This window comes from Lissotriton vulgaris, chromosome 8 (genome assembly GCF_964263255.1).
Source record: "Lissotriton vulgaris chromosome 8, aLisVul1.2, whole genome shotgun sequence".
Classification (NCBI taxonomy): Eukaryota; Metazoa; Chordata; class Amphibia; order Caudata; family Salamandridae; genus Lissotriton; species Lissotriton vulgaris.
This window is the reverse complement of record NC_141696.1, coordinates 1342816014-1342840661: the sequence shown is the minus strand read 5'-3', so window position 1 is coordinate 1342840661 and position 24648 is coordinate 1342816014. Positions and strand designations below refer to the sequence as shown.

General features: G+C 44.9%; 1 protein-coding gene across 1 annotated transcript in view; it reads left to right on the top strand.

The window, feature by feature from the left end:
- Positions 1-24648, top strand: part of CNTN5 (contactin 5) — a 3039905-nt gene that overhangs the window by 646200 nt on the left and 2369057 nt on the right. The window contains exon 4 of the mRNA XM_086935289.1: positions 7402-7474. The gene's annotated coding sequence lies outside the window, so the exon portion shown is untranslated. The remainder of the gene's footprint in view (positions 1-7401; positions 7475-24648) is intronic.

Here is a 24648-nt window from a genome sequence, read left to right as displayed (position 1 = left end):
TTGATGAATCCAGACGTTAAATCCGAATGTGTGGATTAAACACAGACTTTAATTTTAGCCTTTACTCTGAAGCGGATAATGAGTAATTGCCTGATGAATATTTGAAAGCGTTTTGGATGAGTTTATTATTTCCTTGGTGACATGCAGAAGGAACCAGAGAGGGCGGTAAACTTCCTTAGTTCATTTGGGGAGGTATCTGGTTTCAAAGTTAACTGGCTTAAAACTAGTTTGTTCCCCATCAGAGAAGTCCTTAAGAACCACCAGGCATGGAATACGATTGGAACGACAGTAGCGTATTATTAGCATATAAGGTGATGTTGTGGGTTATCCCTCAAGAAAGTATTTCTGCATAGAGTCTCCACATTGCCAAATAGCAGCAGAGATAGCGGGCACCCTTGCCTAGTTCCACTCTCCACTTTGCACTACTTCCAGATTGCCCTGCCCATAAGGACCCTTGTGGTGGGAAATGCATACAACAGTCATTTCTGCTCCACCCGAGGTCCCATTTGGGTCATCACAACCCATCCAGGCTATCGAACGTTTCTCAGGGCCCGATTCGCAGAACTAACTTAAGACAAAATCCTAAAGTTACCACTTTTGGTATTCACATAAGTTAGGATTTTGTCTTAAGTTTGTCTTAAGACAGACTTAAGACTGACTTAAGACAGTCTTAAGACAAAATCCTAACTTCTGTGAATACCAAAAGTAGTAAGTTTAGGATTTTGTCTTAAGTTAGTCCTGTGAATCGGGCGTCAATGTCTACACACATGAACCCGGCCCTCTCGAGTGTGGTTGAATAAACAGTTAAAATTGTCAGTAACCTCCGTATGTTTAGAGTTGTTTAGAGTTGTGTTGTGTCCTGTTATAAACCCAGATTGATCAGTGTGAATAAGGTCCTGTATGTGAGGCAAATGTCTCTGAGCCAGGATTCCATTAACTATTTTGTGGCCAGGATTCAGCATCAATAGCAGTCGATACACCATCATGTCTGTAGCCAACTTCCCTGGTTCTTTCTCAGTGAGAGTGACAGGGTGTGGGCATCACGCACCTCCTGTTATAAGGAAGCCAGACGGGCGAAGCAGTTCAATATTGGTCGCATAGAACTCCACCGGGAACCCATCTGTTCCCAGGACTTTCCCCCGGGCCATTCTCCCCACTCAATCAGTCAGTCAGGGGCTAGTAAAGACTCCGATTGATTGAGGGTCTCCAGGCACTTCAGCCTTGATCTTTTCCACTGAAATATCTCTCCCCATTTCCTCGTCCTCATCGGGAGAGTCTATCCAAGGGTAGGTCTGACAAGAAGTGCTGGAAACAGGTCTCTCTATCACCTCTATTACTAGCTTATAATGTGGAATAATATCCAGCAAAGGTCCGATTAATGTAATCTTGTTTACAGATCCTGTCTCCCGCTGCTGTAACTCATTCCAGATTTTGGGCACCGTGCTTGGTGGGTTTAGCCAACAAGGCTAATAATGTGCCTATTTTGTCCCTCTCCATGTGGGCGTGTATCATCGAAACATCAGAGGCGCTCCACGTGTACCGCCACCCTTGCCCTATCTTCCAGCAATTCCTGCTTATAGGTCTGGCCTACCGGGCCTAACCCATTGCAGTTGCTGAAGTATTTGTTTGTGTGTTTGCAATCTCGTCCAATAGACCCCAGCTGACTGACATACACTGACCCCTAATAGCTATTTTAAATGCCTCCCATTCACTAAACGCCAAGGCTGCCGAAACATAATTATCAGTAACATAATGTCTTATCCTCTCCCTGATGGTCTCCTGAAACGTAGTGTCTTCCAGGATTTCTGTTTTCAGTCACCAGCTCAGAATACAATGTATTTTGCCTTCCCAAGCCAACAACAGGACAGGGGGGTTATAGCCGAAAAGTACCAAATATTCCATATCTGCTAAAGTGCTTAGAACATCAGGCGAACATACGTGTCCAGTCTTACATTGAGTGCATGCAGGGCTGAAAAGTAAGAATAATCTCGATCAGTAGGGTGGAAATGTCTACTACACACATCTCTGATCTTACAGTGGTAATGCCAAGCGGAGTCTCTCAGCCAGGCAGGTGGTAGTGAGTCCCTGAATGGAGGTAGAGGCATGGGAAAGGTCCAAGTTGGTATCAGCTTTGCAAATAAAGTCTGCACTAATAAGGAATGTATGTGGCCTTATATGATAGTGTACCACCCTTCCACATCCACTTTGTCACTAATGTCCTGAAATGGCACCCCTGGCTTCACCTATAGGAGTGCCACCCTGGCAAAAGCAGAGCATATGGTATATATAGTATGTCCCCTCCAATGTTTACACAATGCCTCCCCTTCCCTTTTATTCAAGTGAGTCTAATGTAACAGGGCTATATGTACCCCCTCTTCATTCTAGATACACCTGGACTTTGTAGTTCTTAGTCATATTGTACAGGCCACACATGTGCCAGAATATTATTTTATACATGCCACATCTGCCAGACATCTGTGGTCTGTGTTCCCCCTGTATCCCTAAGTACCCTTGTTCAATGATGTGATGGCCTATAGCCCTACAACGATATTGTAGCATCCACAAGATTCTTAAATTATAAATCCCAACTCCCTTACCCCAGGACAGTGAGGCAACATCCCTTCATCCAACATTATATTACAGTGTTACTCACCAGCAGTCTACTCTATCAGCCTTCCCAACAAAACAGAGGGGGGATGCAGTCCAGATTATCGGGGAGTCTGGGCAATGATGCTCACCAACTAATTATGTCTGTACTGATAAAGCTTTACTTCTGGTCCCTGGGTGCCTCTTGGTCATCTGATAATGTTATATGCATTGTATCTTAGGGCATTCGCCCTCTTCGGCCCCCCACCCTCAGAGACAGGTGACAGTTGCAAATAAATGTAAATGTAAATGTACAGGAATTTATATAGCGCAAATCACCAACCGGTTTCTAAGTGCTTGCTTAGGGAACCTGTCCTGGTATTCCCCTGTGAGATAACCCCGGCAGGGTATCCGCAAGGTGAAAGCCAGGCATCCCGCTGCAAGGGGCCGTTGTGGAGATTAAGCAAGCTATTGCCCAGAGTCGCAGAGTGTGATCCCGTGAATCGAGTAGGCACCGGAGCGAGAATTGTCGAGTCCATGGACATTTTAGGACTCAAGACCCCGCCGAGCCGGGAATTGAACCCTGGTCCCGGGCTGACCTCTGCTTCCAGGTCTGCCTCCTCTAACCAGTGAGCCACACTTCTCCACTTCTCCACAATAAGGTAATCTGTAGTCTGTGGAGCGATGCAGGGCAATCTTATCAACGCAAGATTATTGATAGAACATAAGTTGGATGTTTATGACAGAGTCATGGGCCGATGAAGCTTCTGGCCCATACCTAGTTGACGCAATTCCACCAAGCTATGCCATTTCAAGTCTGGACAGAGCAGGTAGGCCAAGAGGGGGATTGGCACTTGTTTATTTGCTGATCTTTTGGTCTATAAACCTTTGGTGCCAAGAACTCCCTTTCCAAATGAGATAATCAATCTCATAGAAACATTTATGGTAAAGAATGGGTTGACCATTCTGGGTGATTTGAATTTCTATCTTGAAGAGAATACTAACAACGACTCTATAGCACTCATTAAGACCCTATCGAGTATGGGACCATCTCAATTGATTTGGGCTCCTTACACGATGTAAGATACACCCAAGATGGCATCTTCTTGAATGACCTTAGGGTGTTATTGCAGCCCGTTCTTCCCTTTAGTTGGTCACCTCATGCCGCAGTTGCATTTTAACTTATGCCTCTCCTTCAGATAGGAGTGTTCCACCTCTTTGTAATAAGATCTGCAGGAGAAACTGGAAGGGGGTATCTGCAGAACTTTTGATTAACACTCTAGATAGTATGCCATTTAAGATCCAGGATGATGTGGACAATGGCGCAGAAAACTTTGCAGTCTGGTTGGATGTGTTTGGCTGCCAACAGGGTAGCCCCTATATGGGAAGTTAAGCAGAGGAGGCTTTCACTGTCACCCCCTGGTTCAATGAAAGACTGAGAACTCTTAGGCAGGCCTGTCGCCATCAAAACGAATTTGGAGAACAGATTTTGAGGCGCAGGAAAAAACTGGCTATAGGTGCAAAATAAAGGAATACAAACTAGCCGTTAAAGTGAAAAGTCCTCATACTGCACCTATAAAATTGAATCTGCCAAATCCACTAGAGAACTTTTTATGGTGGTGCATCATCTGTCTTCTCCTCCATCAGCTAGAGAACTAGATGGCTCACAAGATTTTTGCAATCAGCTATCCAACTTTTTCCAACGTAACATTATTGATATCTATGACAGACTTGAAGTATCAAAACTTAAGAAAACTTGCATGCTCAAACTCCTAGTAGCCAGCCACAGTCAGAACCTTTGTATTTTCTGGAGCCCAGGGACTGTGAGTCCAACTTGCTTGTGGTATTTCCACCATCACCCCTGAAATGGTGTAACAACATCTCCTAACCAATAAATTAGGCTCACCCATGGAATCGTGTTATCCAGCAATCTTTCACAAGGTGACTGGTACTATGGTATGCCCTCTTATGGCCTGGATCAAAAAAGCTTTCCTCTCTAGTTGTTCTCTGCATCATTGGAAGGAGGCAGTGATCAGGCTTCTCCTAAAAAAAGCAATCTTCTTAGCAAGGATCTTAAAAACCACCGTCCAATCTCGCTACTTCTGCTAACGACCACGATTTTTGAGAAACACACGAATGGCCATCTGATGGAGTTTGTGGAAGAGCAGGGATGGCTGGACAATTCTCAATTTGGTTTCTGAAAACATCACCAAACCGAAACTGCATTGGTCTCTGCCATGGATTGTGTTAGGCGGCTAGTGGACGAGGGGCAAGGCGCAGCTCTGGTTCTTTTACACCTGACCACAGCCTTTGAAACCGTCTCCTCCTCAGTGCTGATTGAACGTCTTCAAGATATGGGCATTACAGAATGGGCTTGGTCCCTGCTGTCCTCCTTCCTTAATGATCGCTCTCAGAGGGTGCTGCTTAATAAATTCCACTCATATGTTTTTTCCTTGCCTTGTGGAGTACCGCAGGACTCATCCATGAGCCCTACTTTATTTAACATTCATGTATCCCCATTTTCTGCCATTATTCATGCTCACAGGATGTATGCGATAACCTACATTGATGACAACCAGATCATTGTATCGACCCCTAAGAACTCTGCAGCCACTGCAGATAACTTCTCTCAGTGTATGTCGCAGGCGCAAACTGGATAGAAAGGAATTTCCCCATACTTAATGGTGAGAAAAGCGAGGTGTTGCACTTTGGGATGCAAACTTTGATCTGGAAAGCTAACTGGTGGCCGGACACCTTAAGCACCCTCCCGATTCCAGCTGAGAAGGCCAAATATTTTGGGGTGATCCGAGATACTGAACTTTCTCTGAATGGACAGGCCAATTGCACAGTTGCAACCTGCTTCTGGCTTATAAGGAAGCTAAAGACTATTTTCCCCTTCATCCCACTGTCGGTGTGAAAGAAGGTTGCACTAGCATTGGTCATGTCCAGATTGGACAATTGTAATTCCCTCTATCTGTAGTCTAACATCAGTACCCAGGTAAAACTCCAGGAGGTATGGAATGTGCTCTCTAGAGCAATCCTTGCCATTCCTAAGCGCCAGTCAGCTGCTGCGGAGCTGGGTGAGCTGCATTGGCTCCCCATCAGAAAGCGCATTATGTTTGAGGCTATCTGTCTCTACACAAGGCTCTCCGCCAACACAGCCGGAAATGGAACAGCAACTAGCCTTGGCAGATTGTTGCTCGACCAGCCCCAGCCCCGGGAGGAGTGGTGGGTGCTAGTGAGAAGAACAGCTTCTGCTTTTGTTACGGGGATTGATATTGCAGCACTGCTGCAAAACCAGCCCCCATTAACAAAACCAGCCCCGACGGGTACAAAATCAGCAACCAGACCCCACCCCTCCAGCCCACTGGGAAAACGCATGTTACCTGCTACGGACAGTCCAGCCCGTCTACCATCCGAGTCCTGCTAGGATTATGGATATGTTTCATCAGTAGATTCCATATAGAAACCTTCGCTGTGTCCACCGCCATTCGCTCATCAGCCAAAGGTTTGGAGGTAGAGATGGGGGGGGGCAAAGCCCTCTCAGTTGCTGCTGCTGGACTCTGGAAGGAACTCGCTTCCTCAGTCTCTGGCTGCGATTATTGGGCATCTGCCTTTCAGAAAAGCACTTAAGACCTAGCTTTATAGTTTTACTAGGCATGTTTTTCTACAATGAAAATGGGGGTTTGATTGACACTGATCTGTATCTCCTTGATTCTTATGGGTAAATGCTGCGTTTTATAAATTAAAAATAAAATCAAATCTCGTTTTCTGCTTGGAGTCCAACGTGGAATCGGTTCTACAACCTTTAATAACTGCAGAAGAGAAATGTACTACAGATATTTAATAGGAGGAGCAGTTGCCTGATCTCCAAACCCAGAAAACAAATTGTTGTAGAAAGTGATGAGTTCTAATGCTGTTGCAGCTAAATGTGGCATATTCCTGTTTTAGCATGAAAGGAAACCACTGCTCAAAATCCTGTTTCACCTATTCTGCATATTATACTTGCAAGTGTGTACTACTAGAATCATAGCTTCAATGCAAATCACTTTTGGTGTTGTTCTAATTAGTAAACCAAGTATTACAAACAAATGTGGAATGCACCATTGCATATTACTTTGAAGCCTACAGACCTTTACAGCATGCACAGTCAAAATGATGTATATTGTCTGTTACGCCTTCTGCTGAACTCGATTGAGCATCACAGTTTTGGCTGTCCTTAACCCCTTCGTTGCGGGGGTTATTCCTCCGCTGTGCTGGGGGGAGGTGTGCACGCACAGCGCCCACATGCTCATGACGAGCTCAGCTCGTCATGAGGCACGGCGCTCCTGTGCTCATGACGAGCTGAGCTCGTCCCAGGTGTATTGCCTCCCGTGGAACGTTCAGCACAGCAGGGGAATTCTCCCCGCACTTGAGCGTTCCACTGGACATGACGAGCTGAGCTCGCCATGAGCACCGGAGCGCTGTGGCTCATGACGACCTCAGCTCGTCATGAGCATGGGAGGGATTAAATAAAGTGTAGAACTAAATGAGAGTTAAAAAGTATGAGGTCACTATCCATCTGGAGGTGTAATCCTCTTACCTGTTAAAGGAGAATAACTTTAAAATAGGTGAAAACAATTATTTGCTTTACCGGATAGATGCTGAGCATAGCAAGAATAATAACTTCATGTGCTCTAAAATTCATTCAATTGGTTCGTGTTTGAATCATAGCATGCTAAGCACTTCAATATAATTCACTTGCAACTTGGAAATTTCAGATATGCATATTACTGTACTTCATCTAAAAGGTTCAATATTTCTGTCCCCAAACAGGTTGAGATCAAGACTCAAGACAGCACAACAATACACCATATTGTCCAGATCGTTATCCAAGTCAGCATTTCAGGTACTTTATTGTCTGATATGTCACAGCTGTTGTTATTGCTTTAGCCTCTGATATTGTTCCACTGGACTGGTGCACACATATGGGGATTTTAATCGGTGGATTGAAGCAGATCTTGCAGGCAGCAGCCTCGGATTGTTGACTCCTCACTCTAGGACACAGACACACACACTTCTGCCATAATGACTCTACAACACACCAGCGATGGCAGAAGTGGGAGACCACCTGTCTCTAAGTTGATCAGTCTGGCCAGGCACCCTGGGACACTTATCTCCTAGTACCTGCAGCAACCCTGCTCTTTGTAAACCATGTAGCTAAAGGTGATGCACTGCAGGCCAGTGGGTGTCTATAAAGAAGTGGGTTCATCTCGTCCTCGTTCTTTGGTGACCAACATGGGGGATGTGTGATCTGTTTTCCTTTCTCTTCCGAGGATATTTAAGCTGGTGTATGTCAGAGAGCCATGACAAAGGGCAGCTCTGTTCAAGACAAAAGTTAAAAGACTGACCAGGTCCCAAGAAACCCAGAGCATTGCATTATTGGTGAATTCCATGTCTGGCTCACCTACTTTCCGCTTCCCAGGGTCCTTGTTGCTGTGTCATCTGCAAGGTCCAGGGCCACGCCACCTTCAGGAAAGATGAGGGAGAGAACAGGTCACCCAGTGGCTCACCAACCAACACCTCAATCTGAGCCTAGTACTATATGTACAGCTCTTGGGTTCCACCAAAGTCCTGTCTCACTCTTGTGGGACTTTTCAAGGCAAGGCTTTCCCTATGGGTACTACTCCTGCCTCCCTTGAGATGTGGCCTCACTCTGTGACTCATTTCAAATGATGTATTAATATTATTATTAATTAGCATTTAATAGAGTGCATTGCTACCCTTAGGCATCCCAGCGCTTACGACAGCAGGCAGTCAAGTACAGTTCACGCTCACGTCTGGAACAGCCAGGTGTTTAGATGTTTCCGAAACATTAGGTGGTGGGTCATTGACCGGAGATCAATGGGCAATATATTCCAAAGTTTTGCAGCGTTGTAGGCAAACATTCGTCCTCCAGCATGTGCTCTCTTGATTTTCGGCACTGTCGCCAGGAACAAATTCGCTGAACGCAGACTTCTTGAGAGGCGATGGAAGGCTATAAGTGCGACGTTGATTTTAGGGCCCCTACCCCAGAGTGTTTTGTGTGCTAAACATAATGACTTAAACATTATGCGTTCCTTGATTGGTAGCCAGTGTAGCTCATTTAATGCCAGCTTGGCCAAGTTTGCTTTAGGGATGTTGCACAGCAGCCTGGCTGTGCAGTTCTGGGCCACTTGTATTTCCTTATTGTGGACCGTGGAGTCTCAAGTAGAGAGAATTTCCATAATCCAGTCGGGAAACACCAGTGCCTGGACCATGATCCTGCGTACTGACTCAAGAAGGAATGGAAGGATTTTTCTCATCTTCCTAATGATGCCGTAACATGACGCTGCTAATTGTACTGCTTGGTGGTCAAAATTAAGCAACCTGTCCAGCCAAACACCCAAACTCTTAATCTTTTCTTTGGGCTTTGGCACCGGACCCAGACAGTTTGGCTACAAATCAGGCCTGCCGTGGCGCTATGGCAGTTCCCCAGGACCATTAGCTCAGTTTTGTCTCCATTAAGCTTGAGACATGACTGGTACATTCACATGGCCAACGTTCCTAAGCAGGATTCTAGATTAGCTGGCACCTTCTTTGGGTGGCTTAATGCCACCACTAATTGCGTGTCATCTGCATAAGTTATAATATGGATTCCATATGGCAGGACTAACTCTGCAAGGGGCCTCAAAAATATATTAAATAGGATAGGACTCAGCCTTGTGGCACTCCGCAAGTAAGTGGCACCCTTCTTGAGGTATGGTTGCCCTCAAATACCTGATATGACCTGCCTATCAGAACGGATTTGATTTAGGTGAGAACTTTTCCTGATACCCTGATCAATCTTAATCTGTCGACGAGAATGCCGTAGTTAACCGTGTCGAAAGCAGAGCTCAGGTCAAGCAGGATGACTGCCACCATGCCTCCCTGGTCTAAGATTTCACGTGATTCCTCCACTACTGCTAACAAGGCCGTTTCTGTTTCATTATTTGGTCGAAAACCCGCCTGGGATAGATGCAGAATCGAGTGGGTATCTAAGTACTCTGATAGGGTCTTATTTACATGTTTCTCTAGGATTTTACTGGACGTGGGCAGGAGCGAGACCAGCCAATAGTCGCCCCAAAAGTCCGGGTTAAGGCTGTGCTCATATCATGACATGTTTCCATGACCTGGGCACTTGGCCCGTTACTGGGGAAGAGTTTAATACTTCTAATAGCACAGGTAGAATGATATCCCCCACCTTGCGCAGCATGTGCATGGGAGCAGCGTTCGGGGAAGAACCTGATTTAACTTTGGAAAACAGTTGATATAATGTATTTACGTCCAAAGCAGGAATATCTTCTACCCGTGGAAAGCTACTCCCCGGGGATTCCACCTCTTGGTCCTGATTATCGAAGTTAGAGGCATTGGGAAAGATATTGTGAAGATCCAGAATGTTTTTGTTAAAAACTTCTGCAAGTACTGTACAGCGTTGTTGAGAGGATTCTGCAGTAGCTTAGGTGGTCCATATTTTGTCACATTTTTCCCTATCAGGAAGATTTCTCTTGGGGGTTTGCTGCCCCTATGATTTTCTCCTTGTAGTAATGTAACTGAGCTCTCTTTATTTCTGCCTGATAGATTTTTATAGCTGCTCTGTAGTTCTGTTTTTTTCTAAGCTATACTCTTTCCTCCAGGCTCGCTCTAGTTTTTTACATTTTTGCTTAACTTCCCGTAACTTGGGGAGAACCATGGTGACAGTTTTTCCTTAGGCCTATTTTGCCTCCATTTTAGCGGGATGAAATTATCCAAAGAAGATTCAATCCATTTGTTGAACGTGTCAGTCACTATGCTGGGGTCAGAGTCACCTAAAGGTTTAGAGTGTAATAAAGATGTCGACCATAAACATTTTGTCTCAGGCAGGTTTCAGATAATCCTGCTGCTTTCCTAACTTCCTAGACACAATTGCTCTCAGGCCTTGCCCACGCAGACTATCGGACCACCCTCCCATTATTATGAGACATCTACCAGCTACCCAACCTCACTAGGAAGTGTGCAACCCTGTCACCTAACAGAAATAATAATAATAATAATAGGACATTTATAAAGTGCATGGCTGCACAAAACTGTGTATCCCCGCGCTAACTGCTGACAAACAACTCTCAAGGGTAAAAAGAGCCGGAAAAGGAGACCAAAAAGGAATTATTGCGGGAAGAGGTGAGTTTTTAATTTAGCTCTGAATAGAGTTTCCGAGGGTTCCATTCGCAGATGCACTGGGAGGGCATTCCAATGCTTCACAGCTAAGTAGCGAAAGGATCTACCCCCCATTTTTGCTCTGGAAATGCGGGGAAGTTTGAATTGTGTCATACCAGATGATCTTAAGTCTCTGATCGGTCGATGGATGGTTAGGAGACTTCTGAGGTAGGTAGGTCCTTTATCGTGGGCAATTCGATGGGCGTAGCAGAGGCTTTTGAATCTGATTCTTTCCCTAACAGGGAGCCAGTGAAGTTTGGAAAGGGCAGCCTTGGAAGAGGTTCTTTTTGGAAGACCCAACACCATGCGAGCGGCAGTATTTTGAATACATTGTAGCTGGTGTAAAAGATTCTGGTTCAGGCCTAAGAGGAGAACGTTACCGTAATCTAAGTGAGGCGTTATTAGAGCGTGAACAATGATTTTTCTGGCTCCAATAGGAGTAAGATCAATGATTTTCCGTAGGGTTTTTAGCGTGCCAAAGCACTTGCCTGTTATTTTGCTAACTTGGGATTTACCTGAAAGGTCCGAGTCAATCATAATCCCTAAGTTTTTGACTTTTTCTACAGGACAGGGAAGTTCACCCAGGGCCGTAGGCCACCATGCCTGAGACCATATCGATGTTTTGTTCCCCAACACCAGCACCTCTGTCTTGTCTCCATTTAAGCGGAGGCAATTGTTGTCCATCCAAGTGGCAACAGCCGCCATGCAGCTGGAGAAATTGGTGGCGTATTCCTCGCTGTCTGGGGTAAGTTTAAACATCAACTGGGTGTCATCGGCATAGCTTACAATGCCCACCCCAAAGTTCTCTGCAACGTGAGCCAGGGGTTCCATGTAGATGTTGAATAAGGTCAACAGGAACACACACTCAGTTCTCATTCCTTCTCTTAATAATGATATGGCATCAGTGACCTAAAGGTTGCAGGAACCTACCCACTTACACCAAAGGGAGGTTGTGTATGGTACAAGTTATCATGTCCATTAACGTGGTATTTATTTCCTAATATCTTACTACATATACTGCATATTCTCCCTTTTATGTCTTACTCAGTTTTCCAAAATATAAAAACATATTTCAAACGAACGCCTTTGAATGTATGCCAATGTGAAAAGCAAATATATTCAATGGTATCACTCAGGCTACATGAATTGTTGGGTGTTTGGAGTTAGTGGGCATGTAAATGCAGTGGTCAAGGGTTCCAAAGGGAAAAGGGAGCAGATGACGGTGTAGAGTACAGAATGCAAGAAAGTCTTAAGCTGGTACAATAAGCTATGTTAAGCGAACGTGTTAAGTTCATCTTTGTCATCTACAACTGACCCCTGGCTCCTTCCTTTCCTAAGCCATGGGTAGTAAGCTGCCTAATAACCAGACCATGGTGCACCATCATTTTCTCTGCTTTCAGTTGTCTGTGCAGGAATTTGCTTTGGAGTAGGGTAAGAAGGGATACGGTAGGTACACCACCTTTTGGGCAGATGCCAGATGGTGAAGATCATCAGGACCATGGATAATTCAAATGTGTTTGTGAGTTGTTAAGAAGAAAAGATTGTATGAGAAAACTGATCCCTGACAAAGCGGTCCTGCTATCGTGTAGGAAATGGAGGCTTTTCTGAAACACTATGGGTACAGACATTCCTATACATCCCTTTAATGTTCCCAGAGTAATGGTGTGGTAGACCGATAGAACAGGGTATGCAAGGAAAGTTTTCCACTAGCTTGGAGGGTAATATGAATTTGGAATAAAAGTGTGGAGGACATGGTTTGGGCATACCGTACCACAAGACGGTAGAGTGGGGAGATCTCCCCATACGAGAAGATGAGCGGCATAGAAAAGCAGGAACGATGCTAAAAAAAAAACTGGGTGACCAAACAAAAGATTAATACTGGAAAAAAATGTGTTAAGGTACAGTGCAGGAGGGATTTCAGGATAAGTTCGGTTGTAAGAGCAAATGACTATCTAGCTTTCCGGTATGTTAAAAATGCTAAAGGTGGTAAAAAACATGGCTGGATTGTTCAAAGGCAATGTATGGAACAAAAGCAAGGTGGTTAAAGTACCTAGGTGCTTAATTAACGGCGAATGAGCCTTCAGGGAAGGGACGTTCTACTGACACTCTCATTGGACTCTAGCAATCCAGAATGCATGCCGTGGGCAGGGGCGTAACAAAGGCCCCTGCACCCCTCGCTGTGTAGGGGGCCCCCAGGCTTACCGATACTGGAGTGGGGGGCCCATTAGCCTCTTCTGATGTGAGTGTGAGGTGCACCTTCAGCATGTCTTGAAGGGGGCCCTCACATTTTGTTACGCCACTGTCTATGGGTAGGAGGACATCAACTTGTTCTTCCAGAGACCAGCAACCTCATTATCAATCTCAGACCCTCTCACTTCCTTGATTGGCCTTTTGGCACACTTCCTCTGTACAATTTTTAGAACACTAGCTGCTTGGAAGAGCACTGTATCACCAGATGTCTGTCTTCTTTTGTACATCTCCAGGGGCACTTTGCCTCAAAGTGCTAGTCAGTCAGTGCGTCTGTAAAGTGCCCGGTCACTGCTTTTGCCAAGAGTCTCACATTAATGGACACAGTGCCGGATTAAACCCTGTGGAGGGTCCTAAGCAGTTGGAATTTTAGGGGTCCCCATGCAACTGATGTCCTAATACGTCATTAATTTTGCAACCAACAATTTTAATAACACACTACATTACATGAATACAGCATTTTCTCTATAGAGCCTTTAATGTAATGTTTTAGTTTCTTTGAGCTGTTTCATTTTTTTCTATCTCTTTTAAACAATTAAAGAAAGCTTGACTGTAATTTTCTTTCACGAGCAAATTGAAACTTGGTTGAACGCCTCTTCAGCGCCCGACATCGCCATCGCCATCCCAGACGGCTACAAGATCATCCGAAGGGACCGCATCAACCAGACCGGAGGAGGCATCGCCATCATCCACAGGAACACCATCCGCATCACGACCAACACCGACGACACCCTCGCACCCGCCGAGCACCTGCACTTCCAGGTCCACATCAACCCCAAGACCACCCTCAGAGGCACCCACATCTACAGACCCCCGGGACCACGCACATAATTCAGCGAAGACATCGCCGACTTCATCAGCCCACACGCCTTCCTCTCCGCTGACTACATCCTCCTCGGGGACCTCAACTTCCACCTGGAGAACAACAACGACCGCAACACCACCACCCTGCTGGACAACCTCGCAAACCTGGGACTCAAGCAGCTGGTCACCACCCCCACCCACTACGCCGGACACACACTCGACCCCGTCTTCTCATCCAACAAGGACATCGCCTTCAGGCACGCCACCGGACTCCACTGGACGGACCACAGCTGCGTCCACTTCAGCTTCAGAAGGACCACGATCCACCACCACCAGCAAAAGGTTGCACGCAGAAGCTGGAACAAGATCACAGCCGACCAGCTCGCGACCTCCCTGAGCATGAACCCTCCCACCAGCGCAACGAACCCAAGCCAGGCGGCCACCAACCTCGCGAAGTGGATCAGCAACTGCGCAGACGACCTCGCCCCTCTGAAGACCCTGCCTAGCAGACCCGGTAGCAAGAAAGCCCCATGGTTCACCGACGAACTCAAGAGCTCCAAGAAGAACTGCCGAGCCCTCGAGAGAACCTGGCGCAGAGACCCAACACCGGACAACATGACTGCCTTCAAGCTCGCCACCCGAAAACACCACCAACTCATCCACGTCACCAAGAAAACCGCATTCAAGGAACGACTGGACAACAACGCACACAACAGCAAGGAACTCTTCAACATCGTTAAAGAGCTCTCCAACCACAACGCCGGAAACAACGACATCACCCCTTCGCAAGACCCCTGCAACTCCCTCGCCTCCTACTTCCACAGCAAGATTGCGGACATACACAACAGCTTCAGCACTCAACCGACGCACGCCACGACCGAACCACCGCCCCCCACCACCACCCTCCGCGCCTGGACCCCGATCAGCACCGAAGACACGGTCCGCACGATGAACTCCATCCACTCCGGATCTTCTACCGACCCCTGCCCTCACCACGTCTTCAACAAGGCTGACGCTGTCATCGCACCCCACCTGCGGGACATCTTCAACACCTCCTTCGACACCGCTACCTTCCCGGAGAGCTGGAAGCACGCCGAACTCAGCGCTCTACTAAAGAAGCCATCAGCCGACCTCACCGACCTCAAGAACTACCGCCCTATCTCGCTGCTCCCGTTTCCTGCAAAAGTCATCGAGAAGACCGTCAACAAGCAGCTGGCCGCCTTCCTCAAGACGAACGGATCCCTCGACCTCTCGCAGTCTGGCTTCCGGGCCAACCACAGCACCAATACCGCCCTGATCGCAGCCACCGATGACATCTGAGCACTGCTTGACAACGGAGAAACAGCAGCCCTCATCCTCCTAGACCTCTCCGCGGCCTTCGACACTGTCTACCACCGTACACTAGTGCAGCGACTCAGCAACGTCGGAATCCAGGAGAAGGCACTGGAGTGGATCATCTCCTTCCTCGCCAGAAGGACACAGAGAGTCCGCCTCCCCCCGTTCAGATCTGAAGCCACCGAAGTCATCTGCGGCGTTCCTCAAGGCTCCTCGCTCAGTCCAACCCTCTTCAACGTCTACATGAGCCCCCTCGCAGACATCGCACGCCAGCACAACCTCAACATCATCTCCTACGCCGACGACACCCAGCTGATTCTCTCCCTCACCAACGACCCCCCCACCGCCAGAGCCAACCTTCACGAAGGGATGAAAGAGGTAGCCGAATGGATGAAGAACAGCCGCCTGAAACTGAACTCGGACAAGACGGAAGTCCTCATCCTGGGATCCTCACCCTCCACCTGGGATGACTCCTGGTGGCCCCCCGCCCTAGGCAGTGCACCCAAACCAACAGACCATGCACGCAACCTGGGCTTCATCCTGGACTCCTCCCTCTCCATGACCAGACAAGTCAACGCCGTCTCCTCGTCGTGCTTCCACATCCTGCGCATGCTACGTAAGATCTTCCGGTGGATCCCCACCGAGACCAGGAAGACGGTCACCCAGGCCCTCGTCACTAGCCGTCTGGACTACGGCAAGTCCCTCTACGCCTGAACCACTGCCAAACTCCAGAAGAGACTCCAGCGGATCCAGAATGCCTCAGTACGACTCATCCTGGACATCCCCCGTCGCAGCCACATCTCCGGACACCTGAGAGACCTGCACTGGCTCCTGGTCAACAAGAGAATCACCTTCCGACTCCTCACCCACGCACACAAAGCCCTACACAACCAAGGCCCAGGATACCTCAACAGCCGCCTCAACTTCTACGCTCCCAAACGCCAGCTTCGATCGACCGGCCACGCCCTCGCCGCCGTCCCCCGCATCCGAAGAGCCACCACAGGGGGACGGTCCTTCTCCTACCTCGCCGCCAAGACATGGAACTCCCTCCTGACCCACCTCCGCCTGACCCAGGACCACCTCGCCTTCAGGAAGCAACTCAAGACCTGGCTGTTCGAGCAGTAGCGGACCCCCCTCCCCTAGGGCCTTGAGACCCTCTGGGTGAGTAGTGCGCTATATAAATGCTTTGATTGATTGATTGATATTATTTTGATCTGTTGTTGCGGGCCCCTAAAAGGAGTGGGGCCCGTTGGCTGGTGGCTACTTTGTGTATTTGGTTATCGGAACTTGATGGACACCCTTTAGCAAAGTCTGTACACTCTGCCTTCTTGCTGGTTCATACCTGCCAACGTGCACAAATATCTCACAGTGTGAGGAGGGGTGGGGACTTGAGGGGGCTGGGTCTCAAGCCTATGAGGCATTTATGCCCCCACCCTGCCCCCAAACACCCTCTTCCAAAAACAAAAAGTAAACGCTTGCTGAGGCTGGTGCCAATGTCCTGAGGTGATTTCTTACCCTTTAATTCCTTGGAAAACGAGCTGGAAATCCTCTGTTTACAGTGGTTTTCAGCTAATTTTACCCGCCACCAGGTGATATCGGCTCCTCGCCGGGAGACCGTGTGATGAGAGCCAATGTTGTGTGTCACACGACGGCACAGTGTGAGTTGGCAGGTCTGCTGGTTACTCTGCCCCCTGTAAGGAGTTATCTAGCCTCTGGCTGTGGTCACTTTTCCTACAAGAGAAAGTAGGACCATGCAGATGAGACAGATTGATTACTCAGCAAATTAATATGAGCCATGTCCCTTCTGTGGATACGCAGCTTAACATGATTGGTCATTCTCCTCCAGATCACTCATCTTGCCCCATATCACTGGCTCCCACTGATATCTAGTATTTTATGGAGGTCACAAGTTCAAGTCCTGACAAGGCAGACCCAGCCTTCCATTTTTCAGAGGTCGGTAAAGGGAGTACCGTTAGTCTTGTAAATAGTAGCATCTGGTTTTTACAGCCCTCAGGGGCACATGCATCATTGTTTTTTGCAGTCGCAAAGTGGCAGATTCTGCTAATCTGTCCATTTGCGACCGCAATTTTTGCATTTGGGATGCATCATCCCAAATGCAAAAATCACTATTTAAGCAATAGCAAAATTTTGGATTACTTAAATTGCAATTGCATTTAGGGAATAGCAAATTGTAATTCCCTAAATGCAATGCAACAACAAAAAACGTGATTTTGCTTTTAAGAAACGCAAAATACAATCAACTTAAAGTTGATGGTAGTTTGAGAAAACTTAGAAAAATGCACAAAAGTGCATTTTTCGAAGTTCTATGTTGCATACACACATGCAACATGTTTTTAAATTGCACTTTCAGGGGTGCATCAGGGTGTTCTTTTGGCACCCTTGCACCCTTGAAATTGCATGCACAATTTACAAGTACCTATTTGATTCTAGCAAATTGCGCATACAATTCCCATTAATTCCAACGGGAAACCAGTCCTTATTTGCGAAAACACAATTTGTGAGTCGCAATTAAGGAATGTGTAGGAATCGCACATTATATTGCGATTCCTACATGCATAAGGAGTTCCTAAATAGCGATTTTTTAAAATTCGCAATTTAGGAACCCCATTTCCTAAGTTTGATGAATGTGGCCTTTAGAAACAAAAGGCACTAGAAAAAGGTGATAAGAAGAGAATCAACATCTGTATGCCATGCTGATGTTGGCGGATTCATTGGAATGACCTGGGAGATCTGAATGACACATAGTGGTTGCTTTGGGAACGGTTCCCACACGCTATGAATGTTTGCCTAATGAATGTCACACAGCCATCTCTTTTTTCGTGAACGATAATAGCACAGATTCCGCTGTGCGGTTTCAAGACTGTGTCTGGTGCTTTTTTTTTCAATTCGTTTTGACCAGTTTTGGTCAGGTTGATTTTTGTTGGGTGTGAAAGGTAATCTCCAGGGGTTACGGTAAAGAACATAATATAGTTTGATTATTGAGAATGCTAAACTGCTCAAATAAACCAAATGACCTTGATTTTTGTTGATGCAGAAAACTGGATCTGGGGTGCATAAGGCACAGTGTGATAGGGTGGACGGGCCACCATTGGTTGCATCTTTTTAATACACTGCTTTGGGTACGGTTGTTGCCGGCTGCATGCTCCAGTACCTGGCCAGATCTCAATGTGGCAGGAGAATGCACGGAAGATGAACATTTCGGTCCTTTTACTTACAACGTTGCGCTGTTGTTTTCGTTGTTCTGTCCACATTTTCGGATGCGCATGAACTGGAAAGTGAAAAGCAAATCGGGCTTATTTTTGATCAGCTTAGCAGGGAGGATCAGGCTGGTATTTTCAGAAATGCACCATTAGGATTAATTCCATGAAATGCTAATTTCTACCGCTGAAAAGATCCTGCTCGCAGAAGCAGGCCAGTGGGCCCCGATTAAATCTCTGTATAATTCTAGGCCGCAATTCATGGAGTAAGGTGCATTACAGACAGGCCTAGTTAGGGATTGTGGAAAGGTTGCTGCAACTGCAGGAGAATTAAATGGTGGAATTTCTTACACCAAATGGATACAAGTGTGGAGAAAGTCCCGCCAGCGGACCCCTCACCAGAATTACCACTTCCTTCAGAAATCAGAGGATTTTCCGCTTGCACGCTCCTGAAATTCTGAATTTCTTTAGTTTCATGACTCTAAACATAAACATGTCTAAATGTAACTGTGGACAAAAATGTAGAAATATTGTCCTTGGATGTGTGTGTATGTATATATATATATATATATATATATATATATATATATATATATATATATATATATATATATATATATATATATATATATATATATATATATATATATTAGTTCTGGTGACATTGTAGGCTAGGAGACGGACTGCTGTAAGGTTTGCAATCTTCACCAGAGCCCTTAATGTTGCAATATAGGACTGTATTACATGTTAACGGTTATGTATTTTTATTTTGTATGTTTATTTTAGGGTAGGTAGCTTCAAAAAAAATGTTTTCTTCAAACTGTAGCTAAGAATGAATAAGTATTATACTAAACATATTTTTCTAATTCAAATGGATGAAAATATCGCTGCCAGAGAATGTGTCAAGTCATTTGTCATGCTGCCACCTGACTTACAGCCTTATTTCATAATTAAGATAACCTGCATTATCCTAGTTGTCCTGATAATGGGCAGACAATGATAAAACTCTGCAGAGTGGTAGTGGGGGCTAAATCTGTATTTCACAGGTAATTATCAAATATCTATATATATATATATATATTTCAAAGTAACACTCCAAAACCACTTCCAGCATGCACGCCCACGCCCACGAAGAAGGAGAACGGACCACTCCAATGAGGCAAGTTGTTATTTGTTCATCCAAGTTTTTCAGCAATGACGCGTTTCGAGCCAGGCAGCCCTTGATCACACATCGGATACAGGGAAAAATGTACCATTGTAAATGTTTGCTCGGTGCACACCTACAAACACCACGTGATAAGGTCATGTGACAATAAACATAAAAGAAATTTTTAGGTTGCGATATACATCGTTTGCATTGTATAAGTAGGCCACATTATCATTGTATTTATACAAGGCACAATTAATATTCATTAATTCATTAAAGCATAAATAAATACTTTATAAAAGACGAAATCTGTATTTCACAGGTAATTCTCAAATATCTCTCTCTCTCTCTCTCTATATATTTATATATATATATATATATATATATATATATATATATATATATATATATATATATATATATATATATATATATATATATATATTTTACGCTCACAAATCCTTATCCACTAGAGAAAGGAAGACAGCACTGCGGCAGTGACAGGATACATATTCCTCGTGCTACTCGAGCATTCCTTGCCTCCTAGCGAGAGTTGCGTCGTCCGATAGACTCCTCGAGTCGAGTCTCCAATATTGCATACAAAGATAACGAAGCCGTGTGCAATTTACCACTCTTTATTTGCTGCAGCTACCAAACGCGTTTCAACTGACTCGCAGTCTTGTTCACTGGTAATTGAGCTTCTAAGCACGGCCATTTTTAAAGTGCATGACGTGTATACCAATAAAACTACAACAGTGACTACTGTGAAAACAGACTAGTAGTTTTTTAACATATCTGCAGGGATACACACAATAAAGTTTAATTGAAGCGATTGCCACAAGATTATAACGAGAACCAATATAATTTAAACGTTTAAAATAAACATTTCGACATTTACAAATTACTTGCGCTGTGCTTTTGCCCATTTTAAGGCTCCTGTGAGCATAATACATTCACATAGAATCCCATTATTACAAGCCTCCGTGAGCTTTTCTTAGCAAATGCACCATTATATACTTGCTTCTTGCGCATTCTAATAACTATGCACACTCTTTACGCTTGCAATATGGCAGCATTTTTTTAACAGTTCTTGACAACTTTATTTACAATCACGCTCAAGTGAGCTTGTGAACTTCCCTTGTTATACATATTGGTTCCACCTCCAATATCACGTCTTAGCCTCTTATGAATTACGCCCCAGTGGGCTGGCAAACATTTAAACTGTGTAACTCTAAGTACGCTTCCTAAGCAGTGAGCCTGTTTATCCAAAAGTGCATATTAAAAACCAAATGTGCATATTAAAAACTTCTCACCATTACATTTATTGCTGACGCTTGTTACTCTTCAATGCCTTACAAATGTGTATGTAGGTCCTCTTCCATGTTTAGGCCCCCCGGTTGTTTAGAGTTGAGTTTAATGATATAACGGGTCTCTGGCCTGCTTAGTTTTTTTGTCCTGTTACCTCCCCTCACATTCATTTTAACAGAATCAATGACATAGTATGACATGCCTCTCTTATCCTTATTGTGGATTTAATCAAAATGTTGGGCTACCGGGTATGTTCTGTCCCCATTCTTAATAGCCCTTAAATGCTGCAATATGCGCTTATGTACTTCAAGGATAGTGCTGCCCACGTACCGCAGGCCACAGGGGCACTGCAGTGCGTAGATCGCATAATCCGTTTTGCATGAATATCTTCCTCTGATCTTCACCATCTTATTGGTCAAACTTAATCTGTACTGATCAGTGTTTGTTCCATGCGTGCATGCCTTGCATTTTTGACATTTGACAAAGCCTTATTTTTTATTCAACCATGTACTTTTTACTTTTGGTTTCTTTATGGTATTACTTACAAGGGCCTGTTTAAAGGACCTAACCTTGCGAAAAGTGATTTGTGGTCTCTTTGTAACCTGTTCACCTAGTACTGGATCATTTTTAATGATGTGCCAATGTTTATTGAGTATTCTTCTCACCTCATCATGCTGTCTGCTAAATGTGGTGAAAAATCTGCATTGATTACCACCTTCTGTGACCTTTTTCTTAGGCGCATAAAACAACATTTCCTCTCTTTTCTTTTTTGATACCTTTTGTATGCCACTCTCTATCCACTCAACAGGATACCCCCTTGTTCTGAATCTTCTTTTCAACACACCCAGCTCCTTATTGCTCTCTTCTAGCTCACTGCAATTGCGCCTTACTCTTAAGCTTTCACCATAAGGAATATTTCTCCTTAAATTGGTAGGGTGAAACTGTGGGCATGCAGCAAAGTATTCCCGGATGTGGGTTTCCTGTATAATCGAGTCTCTGCTTTCCCATCCTCAATGTACACTGTTACGTCGAGAAAGTTGACACTCTTACTACTGATCTCACTAGTAAATTTGATGTTTAAATCATTCTTTTGCAATTTAGCAATGAATGATCTTGCCTCCAATTCAGTGCCCTTCCACGCTATGAATAAATCGTCAATAAATCGACTCCCCTGCATTATGTGGTTGACCCACTCTCTGTGGTACTGCACCTGGATCAACTGTTCCTCCCACCAGCCCATATGCAAATTCGCATAGCTGGGGGCGAAGCAGGTGTCTATCGCAGTACCACAGATTTGATGGAAAAGCTGGTCATTAAACATGAAGAAGTTGCTAGTCAGACACTTCTTAACCTGGGCGCCTTGATGCCCTTCGGAGTTAAGTTACACGTTATAAGACTGTATTCATTCATTCATTCATTCAACCATCCGTATAATCATTTTAGTGTGAGCCCACAACTTGAATGATCTTGTTCCTAAGAAGTGCTCTTCTGCACGAAGGCCATCTGTATGCCGTACACTCGTGTACAATGTTGACACGTCTATAGTCATTAGGAGGAAATCGTCTTCCCAGGGAAGGTCATAAATTCTCCTGAGGAAGTCCCCCGTATCTTGGATATAGGAGGGAAGTGCTTTAACCAGGGGATTAAGGAAAGAATCAACATATTTAGAGGTGTGTTCTAGGGCACTACCCATTGCGGAAATTATTGGGCGGACGGGAGGATTGTTAAAATCCTTATGAACGTTTGGGATAAGGTAAAGTATTGCAGTGACAGGATGCTCCACTTTTAAAAACAGATATTCATCATAGCTTAAAAGAGCTTGATCGTACCACATTTTCAAATCTTCATTAAATTGACTGTTACTCTCAAGCATCTGTTTTTCTTCAACCCTTAAGTAGCAATTTTTATTATCCAATTGCTTATATGCCTCGTTGAGATATCTTTTCTTGTCCCACAGGACAACATTACCTCCTTTGTCCGCATTGCAGACTATACAATTATCATGATCCGACAATTTTTTAATCAAAGCATAATACTTTTTCTGTTTGCTTTCACACATTTTATTGGAATTTTATTATACCTCTTTACCCAATCTCTTGAGTTCATTTGTCACTAGGTCATTAAAGACATCAGTCACATTCCTTGTTGTTATGGGCGTAAATCTGGAACTTAGTCTAAACCCAGATGGTGCATCCTGATAAATGTCAATACCTTCTTCCTGCGCAATAGTACTCGCATTAATCACAGTCTCTTCATTTTGAATCTCCATATCTATGGCCCTCATTTCCAGCATTAAATTCATATCATTCACTGCTAGTCCTCCTTCATGATTCATTTGTCCTTCAGTTGTCCTGATTGTTCTCGATGTTGGATTTGATAGAAAGAATTTCTTTAGCTTGAGCGATCTGATGAACTTGAATAAATCAATTTGTGTTTGCACATAATTCAAATTTGCCTCTGGGCAAAAAGAAAGTCCCAGTTTCAGAATTGCCTGCTCTTCCTCAGTTAAAATAATATCAGTTAAATTCACTATAGTTGTTTCTTGAGCTTCATCAGTTATTTGCTTGTTTTCTTCTTCTGTTCTGCGCCTCCTACGGGCTGCCCCCTTCTGCCTCTTTGTCCTCTGCCACTTCCTCTTGGTATGTTTGTGTTCTGTGTTGGTGGCCTTTGACGTAAATTGTACTTTCTTTCTTCCCGTAAAAAATCAAACTCATTGATTACAGATGGAACCACTCTTTGGGCATTATTCTCCTCCTCTAAATCAGTGTTTACCTCTGAGCTCTGTAGACTGCTCTGTTCTGAGCGAGGCTCATGACTTGATTGAATCACCTTCCCTAGTTTTTGTTTTCTGATGGTATTGAATTTCCTGGCGAAGGTGTAAATTTGCCCTCTATCGTAATTCTGTTTATCTTGCAGGAATTATTGCGCTTTGCGTTCTTTGATAGAGACTTCTAATTTCTTTAGTCCCTCCTTGGCATCACTCTTATATTGCGTAATAGTCTCTTGATCTTCTTCTTTACTCAGCTCTCCTATTAGTAGATCTATTTCTGCCAAGATTTTCTTTCTATCAATATCTGCATACTTGATGAGTATTGCCAGCATTCGTCAAGAGGCATCATTGTTATTGGCAGCCCATTCACGCAACATCTCCGGATTTGGCTCTTCATAGCTAGGTGCCACCATTACTCTAAGGCCCCTGGGAATGCTCTATACTTCCAAGTAGCGCTGCAATGATTTAGACTCCCACCACTTGGATACTTCGATACGCTGTAATTTCTCTAATCTTTTTAAGCGTAATTAATATTGTTTGGCTATTACTGTTCGTGCTCCTCCCAGGTAAATCACTCACATTTTTATGTATGTCGCTAAAGATTTATAGTGCAGCATCCTCACGCTCCTTCATCTCCGCGGCAGACATTTCCAACAATCAACAAGCGCTCCTTCTTGTATTGCAACCGCTCCGCACTTCTTTGTTAAATCACTGCTGTGCATGAACTTCACTCTCTACCCTGCCGGTTCCCTGAAGTCAGTCTTACCCGGCCCGTAATGCAGCGCGCCTTCAAGTCCTCTGACCTTCGGGTCAGCCACCAGGCTTCCACTGCTGATCTTCTTTTATCCTCTGCTTTTCAACTTATCTGGCATTCGGGGTGGCAATTTCTTTAGATTCTTCGTGCTACTCGAGCATTCCTTGCCTCCTAGTGAGTGTTGCGTCGTCGGATAGACTCCTCGAGTCGAGTCTCCAATATTGCATACAAAGATGACGACGCCGTGTGC